This window comes from Penaeus chinensis, chromosome 7 (assembly GCF_019202785.1).
Source record: "Penaeus chinensis breed Huanghai No. 1 chromosome 7, ASM1920278v2, whole genome shotgun sequence".
In the NCBI taxonomy this organism is placed as follows: domain Eukaryota; kingdom Metazoa; phylum Arthropoda; class Malacostraca; order Decapoda; family Penaeidae; genus Penaeus; species Penaeus chinensis.
The window spans coordinates 4,851,139-4,862,034 of record NC_061825.1 but is presented as its reverse complement, the minus strand read 5'-3'; positions in this window follow the sequence as shown (position 1 = coordinate 4,862,034).

Below are 10,896 nucleotides of genomic sequence, written 5' to 3'. Positions count from 1 at the left end.
GTGGTTATAGAAGAAGGGTCTGTGGTTATAGAAGAAGGGTCTGTGGTTATATTAGAAGGGTCTGTGGTTATAGAAGAAGGGTCTGTGGTTATAGAAGAAGGGTCTGTGGTTATATTAGAAGGGTCTGTGGTTATAGAAGAAGGGTCTGTGGTTATAGAAGAAGGGTCTGTGGTTATAGAAGAAGGGTCTGTGGTTATAGAAGAAGGGTCTGTGGTTATAGAAGAAGGGTCTGTGGTTATATTAGAAGGGTCTGTGGTTATAGAAGAAGGGTCTGTGGTTATAGAAGAAGGGTCTGTGGTTATAGAAGAAGGGTCTGTGGTTATATTAGAAGGGTCTGTGGTTATAGAAGAAGGGTCTGTGGTTATATTAGAAGGGTCTGTGGTTATAGAAGAAGGGTCTGTGGTTATAGAAGAAGGGTCTGTGGTTATAGAAGAAGGGTCTGTGGTTATAGAAGAAGGGTCTGTGGTTATAGAAGAAGGGTCTGTGGTTATATTCGAAGGGTCTGTGGTTATATTCGAAGGGTCTGTGGTTATATTCGAAGGGTCTGTGGTTATGCTTGAGGGATCTGTGGTTATATTAAAGGGTCTGTGGTTATATCAGAAGGGTCTGTGGTTATGATCGAAGGGTCTGTGGTTATGCTCGAAGGATCTGTAGTTATATTAGAAGGGTCTGTGTTATGATCGAAGGTCTGTGGTTATATCAGAAGGGTCTGTGGTTATATTCGAAGGGTCTGTGGTTATATCAGAAGGGTCTGTGGGGTCTGTGTTATGATCGAAGGTCTGTGGTTATATTAGAAGTGTCTGTGGTTATATTAGAAGGGTCTGTGTTATGATCGAAGGTCTGTGGTTATATCAGAAGGGTCTGTGGTTATATTCGAAGGGTCTGTGGTTATGCTCGAAGGATCTGTAGTTATATTAGAAGGTCTGTGGTTATATCAGAAGGGTCTGTGGTTATATTAGAAGGGTCTGTGGTTATATTAGAAGTGTCTGTGGTTATATTAAAGGGTCTGTGGTTATGCTCGAAGGATCTGTAGTTATATTAGAAGGTCTGTGGTTATATTAGAAGGGTCTGTGGTTATATTAGATGGGTCTGTGGTTATATTAGAAGGTCTGTGGTTATATTAGAAGGGTCTGTGGTTATATTAAAGGGTCTGTGGTTATAGAAGAAGGGTCTGTGGTTATGCTCGAAGGATCTGTAGTTATATTAGAAGGTCTGTGGTTATATTAGAAGTGTCTGTGGTTATATCAGAAGGGTCTGTGGTTATGATCGAAGGTCTGTGGTTATATCAGAAGGGTCTGTGGTTATATTAGAAGGGTCTGTGGTTATATTAGAAGGGTCTGTGGTTATATTAGAAGTGTCTGTGGTTATATTAGAAGTGTCTGTGGTTATATTAGAAGTGTCTGTGGTTATATTAGAAGTGTCTGTGGTTATATTAAAGGGTCTGTGGTTATGCTCGAAGGATCTGTAGTTATATTAGAAGGTCTGTGGTTATATCAGAAGGGTCTGTGGTTATATCAGAAGGGTCTGTGGTTATAGAAGAAGGGTCTGTGGTTATATTAGAAGGGTCTGTGGTTATAGAAGAAGGGTCTGTGGTTATATTAGAAGGGTCTGTGGTTATATTAAAGGGTCTGTGGTTATATTAAAGGGTCTGTGGTTATATTAAAGGGTCTGTGGTTATATTAGAAGGTCTGTGGTTATATCAGAAGGGTCTGTGGTTATAGAAGAAGGGTCTGTGGTTATATCAGAAGGGTCTGTGGTTATATCAGAAGGGTCTGTGGTTATATCAGAAGGGTCTGTGGTTATAGAAGAAGGGTCTGTGGTTATATCAGAAGGGTCTGTGGTTATATCAGAAGGGTCTGTGGTTATATTAGAAGTGTCTGTGGTTATATTAGAAGTGTCTGTGGTTATATTAGAAGTGTCTGTGGTTATATTAGAAGTGTCTGTGGTTATATTAAAGGGTCTGTGGTTATATTAGAAGTGTCTGTGGTTATATTAGAAGGGTCTGTGTTATATTAGAAGTGTCTGTGGTTATATTAGAAGTGTCTGTGGTTATATTAGAAGGGTCTGTGTTATATTAGAAGGGTCTGTGGTTATATCAGAAGGGTCTGTGGTTATATTAAAGGGTCTGTGGTTATATTAGAAGGGTCTGTGTTATATTAGAAGGGTCTGTGTTATGATCGAAGGATCTGTAGTTATATTAGAAGGTCTGTGGTTATATTAGAAGGTCTGTGGTTATATTAGAAGTGTCTGTGGTTATATTAGAAGTGTCTGTGGTTATATTAGATGGGTCTGTGGTTATATCAGAAGGGTCTGTGGTTATATCAGAAGGGTCTGTGGTTATATTAAAGGGTCTGTGGTTATATCAGAAGGGTCTGTGGTTATATTAGAAGTGTCTGTGGTTATATTAAAGGGTCTGTGGTTATATTAGAAGGTCTGTGGTTATATTCGAAGGGTCTGTGGTTATATAGAAGGGTCTGTGGTTATATAGAAGGGTCTGTGTTATATTAGAAGGGTCTGTGTTATGATCGAAGGATCTGTAGTTATATTAGAAGGTCTGTGGTTATATTAAAGGGTCTGTGGTTATATCAGAAGGGTCTGTGGTTATGCTCGAAGGATCTGTAGTTATATTAGAAGGTCTGTGGTTATATTAGAAGTGTCTGTGGTTATATTCGAAGGGTCTGTGGTTATATTAGAAGGTCTGTGGTTATATTAGAAGGGTCTGTGGTTATATTAGAAGGGTCTGTGGTTATATTCGAAGGGTCTGTGGTTATGATCGAAGGTCTGTGGTTATATTAGAAGGGTCTGTGGTTATAGAAGAAGGGTCTGTGGTTATAGAAGAAGGGTCTGTGGTTATATTAAAGGGTCTGTGGTTATAGAAGAAGGGTCTGTGGTTATGCTCGAAGGATCTGTAGTTATATTAGAAGGTCTGTGGTTATGATCGAAGGATCTGTAGTTATATTAGAAGGGTCTGTGGTTATATTAGAAGGGTCTGTGTTATGATCGAAGGATCTGTAGTTATATTAGAAGGTCTGTGGTTATATTAAAGGGTCTGTGGTTATATTAAAGGGTCTGTGGTTATATTAGAAGTGTCTGTGGTTATATTAGAAGGGTCTTGTGGTTATATTAGAAGTGTCTGTGGTTATATTAAAGGGTCTGTGGTTATGATCGAAGGTCTGTGGTTATATTCGAAGGGTCTGTGGTTATGCTCGAAGGATCTGTAGTTATATTAGAAGGTCTGTGGTTATGATCGAAGGGTCTGTGGTTATGCTCGAAGGATCTGTAGTTATATTAGAAGGTCTGTGGTTATGATCGAAGGTCTGTGGTTATGATCGAAGGATCTGTAGTTATATTAGAAGGGTCTGTGGTTATAGAAGAAGGGTCTGTGGTTATATTAGAAGGGTCTGTGTTATGATCGAAGGATCTGTAGTTATATTAGAAGGTCTGTGGTTATATTAGAAGGTCTGTGGTTATATTAGAAGGGTCTGTGGTTATATTAAAGGGTCTGTGGTTATGCTCGAAGGATCTGTAGTTATATTAGAAGGTCTGTGGTTATGATCGAAGGTCTGTGGTTATGATCGAAGGGTCTGTGGTTATGCTCGAAGGATCTGTAGTTATATTAGAAGGTCTGTGGTTATATCAGAAGGGTCTGTGGTTATGCTCGAAGGATCTGTAGTTATATTAGAAGGTCTGTGGTTATGATCGAAGGTCTGTGGTTATATTAGAAGGGTCTGTGGTTATGATCGAAGGGTCTGTGGTTATATTAGAAGTGTCTGTGGTTATATTAGAAGGTCTGTGGTTATATCAGAAGGGTCTGTGGTTTTTTTTTTTTTTAATGATTAAGGCACCTGTAGGTGATTCGAACTCGCAAACACGAATTGGAATCTGGCGCCTTAACTCACTCGGCCATATATATATATATATATATATATATATATATATATATATATATATATATGATCTGGCAATGAGTAAGAGAGGTGTCGTGGTTAGATCGGTGTTAAAAATTGCTAAAAATTGCGGGAGAGAAGTGATTTGTGAAAGTGCTACATAGGATAGAAAGATTTGTGAATATACAGAGCTTATATTCCAACCAAAATAGAAATAATAACTCATCCAAACGTCTCACAAGTCAATAAAATTCAATATTGGTCATGCATACGTGGAACTAAAAGGGATGCCACAAAGTGCTAACTAGGAATGCTAGGTCTCATCAACGAGCTAAATAAGTTCAGAAGGTCCAAATGCTCATCGAGAGTACCACAGTAGATAGAATCAATGGCAAAATAAAAAAAAATAAAAAAAATAAATAAATAAATAAATAAATACATAAATAAATAAAAAATCACTCCCCACTAGGAAAAGAATACCAAATTACGATACCATTAGAAAATGGCAAGCATCGCCGGTCCCCATACCCACAGGACGCCGAGCAACTGCCAAACCGCACGGTTACAGTACAAGACAAAATCAGGTAGGTCTAAACATGGTTATCTTAAAGCGACAAATATAATCAGCCATTCGACAGAAGTCCCACCAGATAAGTTATGCATTAACAAAGCGTAATTCAAGCGATGGCACCTCAATCGAGTGCCAGACGCGGACCCCGCTACCCGTGGCCGCGGTTGGCCGAGAGCACTGGCCGGTAGGCTTAGCAACCGCTAACCCCTCCGAAAAACTGCCAGATACAAAATCACCTTCCTAACTCCCTCTAACCCCAAACCCCATCCTTATCCATTCCAACATCGTCCTAAATCTTCCTCTCCCATACCATCCGCCTTCCCCCAGCCTCTATGCTGCAAGACTACAATTTATGCACATTATAATGCATGGGCGCATTATATTGAAGTGCGTGTGTGCGCTCATGTAGACGCTGTTCAAACGCTTGTGGAGAGTATGAGTACGTATACACGGTAGTGCGCTGATGTATGCAAAACTGTGTGTACGTATCCATGTGTGAAAGAGAAGCAATATATACGTAGATATGTATATATGTGCGTATATGCGTATATATTCATATGGGTGTATGTATATTAATGCATATGTATGTGTGAGTATGTGCATGTGTATGTACACATATACTTTTGTGGAGGTGCGTATATATTTGTATAAGCATAAGTGTTTGCTATATGTATGTATGTATACGTGTATGGGTAGTTATGTGTGTATGTATATATGTGTGTATGTATGTGCATGAGTATGTATGTGTATTTATGTGGATATATGTATGTGTATGTATGCGTGTATATGTATATGTGTCTATATGTATATGTATGTATATGAATGTGTATATATACATATATGTGTATGTGTATGTATATGAATGTGTATATATACATATATGTGTATGTGTATATAGATGTATGTATGTGTGTGTGCATGTATGTATATGTATATTTGTATGGGTATTCATTGTCATAAGTACGTTTACAAGGTATGTGTGCATGAATCCGTGCGCATAAGTGTAGGTGAGTACATACATTTGTATGCGCATATGAAGTGCGCGTATGTTTATATATGTGTATGTATGCGCATGAGTGTAGTTATGTATAACGTATAAGTATGTATGCATATCATAAGCATATGAGCATTATAAAAGCGTATGCTTTTATAATGCTCATATGACTGCACAAACAGAGCAACGGCCCTCATTCCCCGGAGGCGAAGGAGCCCCTGGTTACGGCGGTGATCAGGATCGCTCCGGAGCAGAGGGTGCTAAGAATCCCCGTCTAAGATCAGGCCGCCCCACGTTGAGGAATCTTTGTACATATAATATAAGGACAATGAGAACGGAATCCGACTTACTAGCATTACTTGAGGAACTCTCCTTCATTAAATGGGATGTTGTAGGACTCTGTGAAGTTAGAAGACTAGGCGAAGAACAGAAGATACTAAATGATGGACAAGTGCTCTATAGGGGAGGTAAACCTCAGGGTAGCAAGCAAGAATTAGGGGTCAGGTTTCTTAGTTCACAAACGTTTAGAAAAGAATAACGTAGAATTCTATAGTATAAACGAATGAGTGGCTTCAGTAACAATACAACTAAATAATAGGTACAACTTAAAGATTGTTCAAGTCTATGCTCCAACCTGCAGCCACAGTGATGAAGAAAAAAAAAGCTTCTATGAAGATGTTTTACAATAATCATGGGAGACTTTAATGCCAAAATAGGTAAAAAGACAAAAGGAGAAACCGTAGTGGGGAATCACGGAGTAGGCACTAGGAATGAGAGGGGACAAATGCTAGTCGACTTTGCGGAGGCTCGATCATTCAATTTCATGAATACATTCTATGAAAAAAGACTAGAGCGGAAGTGGACGTGGAAGTCGCCATCGGACATCAAAAACGAAATTGACTTCATAATTTCAAATAGGCGCGATAAAGTAAAAAATGTGGAAGTTGTAAATAAAGTAAATGTTGGCAGCGACCATAGGTTGGTCAGAGGCCAACTTAAATATACCTCAGAAGGGAAACTTAGCTAACTTGAAGACCAAAGCGACAGAATTTAGCATTAACATCCAAAACAGATGTTCTCTTCTCAGCGACGAGGATCTCAACATTGACCAAATCAACAAACAGGTCAATGACATAATAAAGGAAGCTGCACTTGAAGTAGGCGGTAAGAACGTCAAACAAAACTCCAGTAAGCTCTCAATAGAAACTAAAGAACTCATGCAAAAACGTAGGGTCATGAAAGCATCGTCAAATAGGGACAAAATAGAATTAGCTGAACTAACAAAAACTATAAATAAAAAGAAGTGAGAAGATGTACGGAAATTCAATACTCAAATAATAAATGAAACAGTGATATCAGGTACCAGCATGAAAACAGTTAAAAGGAGACTTGGAATAAGGAAAAAATCAAATATATGCAATAAAGAAACCAGACGGAGAAGTTACATATAATAAGAATGAAATCATAAGAGTAGTGGACAACTTTTACAGGAATCTAAACAACGCAAATGAACAGCCACGGATAGAAGCTAACGCGGTAACTAGAGAAGTACCTAACATCACAACAGAAGAAATAAAGAGAGCGCTTAAAGGCATGGAGAGAGGAAAAACACCAGGTGAAGAGGGTATTAATATAGACCTTATAATAGACGCAGGAGAAATTGCAACAGTGAAACTAGCCAATCTTATTAACAAATGCCTTCTAAATGGAAAAATTCCGGAAGCCTAGAAAAATGTAACAATTATTTTGATTTATAAAAAAGGAGACAGGAAGGATTTTAAAAACTACCGACCCATAAGTCTCCATTCAGTTACTTACAAACTGTTCACTAAAATCATCACAACTCGCATCTCTGACAGTCTGGATTCTAACCAGCCTAGAGAAGAGGCAGGCTTCCGCAGTGGATTCTCAACAACAGACCACATACACACGCTCATCCAAATAAGAGAAAAAAATAAACGAATATAGGAAACCCCTGTGCATGGCATTCATTGATTACGAAAAGGCATTTGACACTGTACAAATACCAGCAGTAATAGAAGCTATTCAAAGGCAGGGAGTAGAGGAGGTATATTGTAAAATATTAGAAGATATATACGAAGATGGGACAGTAACCATCAAGCTCCACACAGAAACCGATGAAATCCCAATTAAGAAAGGTGTTAGGCAGGGCGATACCATCTCACCAAAACTGTTTACAACTTGCCTTGAGGAAATAATCAAGAAGCTAGAATGAACCGGAAAGGGTATCAAAATTGGGGACAAATACCTAAACAATTTAAGATTTGCGGATGATATTGTTCTCTTCAGTAAATCTGCAAATGAAATGCAGCAACTAATAAATGATCTGAATAGAGAAAGTCTGACTTATGAACAAGAAAAAGACTAAGATCATGTTCAACAGTAGAGTTCAACTCGAACAGATACATGATCAAGGCGAAGCGCTAGAGGTAGTAGACAAGTACATATACCTAGGGCAACTCGTACAGACAAACACATCTAGCAAAGAGGAAATTAAGCGACACATCAGTCTATGTTGGAGCGCCTTCGGCAGACACAGGAGCATACTAAGAGGCTCATTGCCATTATATTTAAAAAGAAAAGTCTTTAAACAATGCATCCTCCCAGTTATGACCTATGGATTAGAAACGTGGACTACAACCAAATTACTGGAGAGGAAACTAATAAGTGCCCAGAGGGATGGAGAGGTTGATGCTGGGAATTAGTCTAAGAGATCGGATGAGGGCGACGTGGATCAGGGAACAGACAAAAGTGGAAGATATACGTGTGACCATTAAAAAGGAAAAGAAAAAGCCATGGACAGGTCATATATGTCAGAGACAGGACAATAGATGGACAAAGTAAGTAACAGACTGGGTTATAGATAACATAAAGAGGCCAAGGGCCAGACCTATGACAAGATTGCACGACGAAATAACTAAATTTGGGGACCAAGACTGGAAGCAAAAAACGCAAGACAGACAAAGATGGAAAAAATTGGGAGAGGCCTGCGTCCTGCAGTGGATTGACCCAGGCTGATGATGATGATGATATATATATATATATATATATATATATATATATAGACATACAGATATACATACACACATACACACACACACACACACATATATATATACATATATATATATATATATATATATATGTGTGTGTGTGTGTGTGTGTGTGTGTGTGTGTGTGTATGTATATATGTGTGTACACACACACACACACAAACACACACACACACACACACACACACACACACACACACACACACACACACACACACACACACACACACATATATATATATATATATATACACACATATATACACACTCACACATGTATATATGTATATATACAGATATATATATATACATATATACATACATGTATATATATACTTATATAGATATATACATACAGATATATGAGCGCGCGCCTATGTATTTCTGCGTATCACTTTAAGTGTGGAGGGCATTTCATATATAGGAGAGAGAGAGAGAGAGGGAGGAGAGAGAGAAGAGAGAAACAGACAGACATATATGTATGTGTGCTTGTATGTAAATATGTATGCATGTGTGTGTGCGTACGTATCTATCTATCTGTTTCTGCATACGTATGTGTATGTCCAGGAAGTTTGTTCAACTCTTCGTATCGTGAGGTATTTCGTCAGCCAGATAATCTTATCTTTGCACCAGCGTGTAACAGGTTATAAAAACAGAATATCTAAATGGAATTTTTCGTATGGTAAAGCGCTGGGGTGTGTTTATAAAAATTCATTCAATTGAAATTTCATCATTTTTAGTCGGTATTTTATATGAGAGGGAAAATAAAATCATACGTGACAGTATTATGTTTTTGCATTTCAAATCTCTCATATTTCGCTTTGAAATATGTCTTTCGTAAACCAATTAGCAGTTAAGTAATTAGTGTCTTCTAAAAAAAAATAATAATAATAATAAATACAAAAATAAGCAACTAAATTATAAAAGTTTTCCATCATATACATTTTTAAGATCCAAAATATTCACTGCACAATATCCATAGGAAATCCAAAAATATTCACTTCAATAAGTAATTAGTGTCTTCTAAAAAAAAAAAAAAAAAAAAGATAATAACAAATTAAAAAATAAGCAACTAAATTATAAAAGTTTTCCATCATATACATTTTCAAGATCCAAAATCTCCACTGCACAATATCCATAGGAAATCCAAAAATATTCACTTCCAATAGAAAGAGGATACCGAACTAAGGTTAAATGTGACCAATGATTCAGTATTCATTAGAAGAAGGTTTTAAAGTTCTTTTTCTTGTTTCTTCGGCCTGAGAAAGGTTATTATTCCAAGGAAGGGGTTGAGCCAGTGAGAGTTTCAAAGATAGATGAGCAATTCCATTTCTGATGCGTACTTATAAAACCACAAATCAAATGAGGCGTGAATTGCGTGCAGAATATTAAACGAGAAAAAAAAAATGAAGACTTTCTTGAACTAGCATGATAGAATAGACAAAGAGTTCTTAAATAAAGACATAATTCATAACGAAAAAGCGAAGAAACTTTAAAGCAAGACCAGCAAGACAATTTAAAACATTTTTTTCCTCTTAGAGCTTTGCCGCAACAAATGAATGCGGTCGACTTTCTCAGCCCCGATAGCCGATGAGGTAGAGAGTGCACGGGATATCGGAGAAACAAGAATTGGGAACATAATAATAATTAGGAAAGATTACACTGATGCCACTCAAACAATGACTCACATGCGTTTTCTAAAGCACCTAAATAGAGTATGAACTTGTTGATGTTGATAAGCCTATTGCTGGAGCATAGAAGAGAGTGAATGACGTGGAATTTAATGCCGTGTCACTTTGATTGCTACTGATATCGTTGCTATTATGTATTTGCAACAGAAAAGGTACAGAACACGCCGCTAACATCGTCGTTATTATGTATTTGCGACAGAAAATGGTACAGAAAAAGCCACCAAAGTCATCGCTATATATGTATTTGCGACAGAAAGGGTAGCGAATAACAATTCTCAACCTTTTTCCCAGTCTATCACCCGTTCTCCCTCCCCCATGAGAACAAGCCACATGTCAGCCCGAGCCTTTTGTGTAGATTATGAGAAGTATCCAGAACTTAGCTTTAGACATGCAGTACTTCGTCATTATAAAGAAAGCCATAAGCATCCAGGTCGAACGCTTTGCTAATATTAACGGACTGAATCAAGTAGTCATTAAACTACCTTACTGTTTACTTTGCTCTTGAGGTTTTATTTTGAAGTCATATCTGGTCTGTTATCTTCCTCGTCAGCCACGTTTTTACAAGCACTTACCAGCATCTGGGAGTAAATATATATTTGATAATAATCAAATTGTGATTATTATCAAATGTGTGATAGGGTGAGAAGGGACTGGAAAGAACAAGAAAGTGTAAATAAAA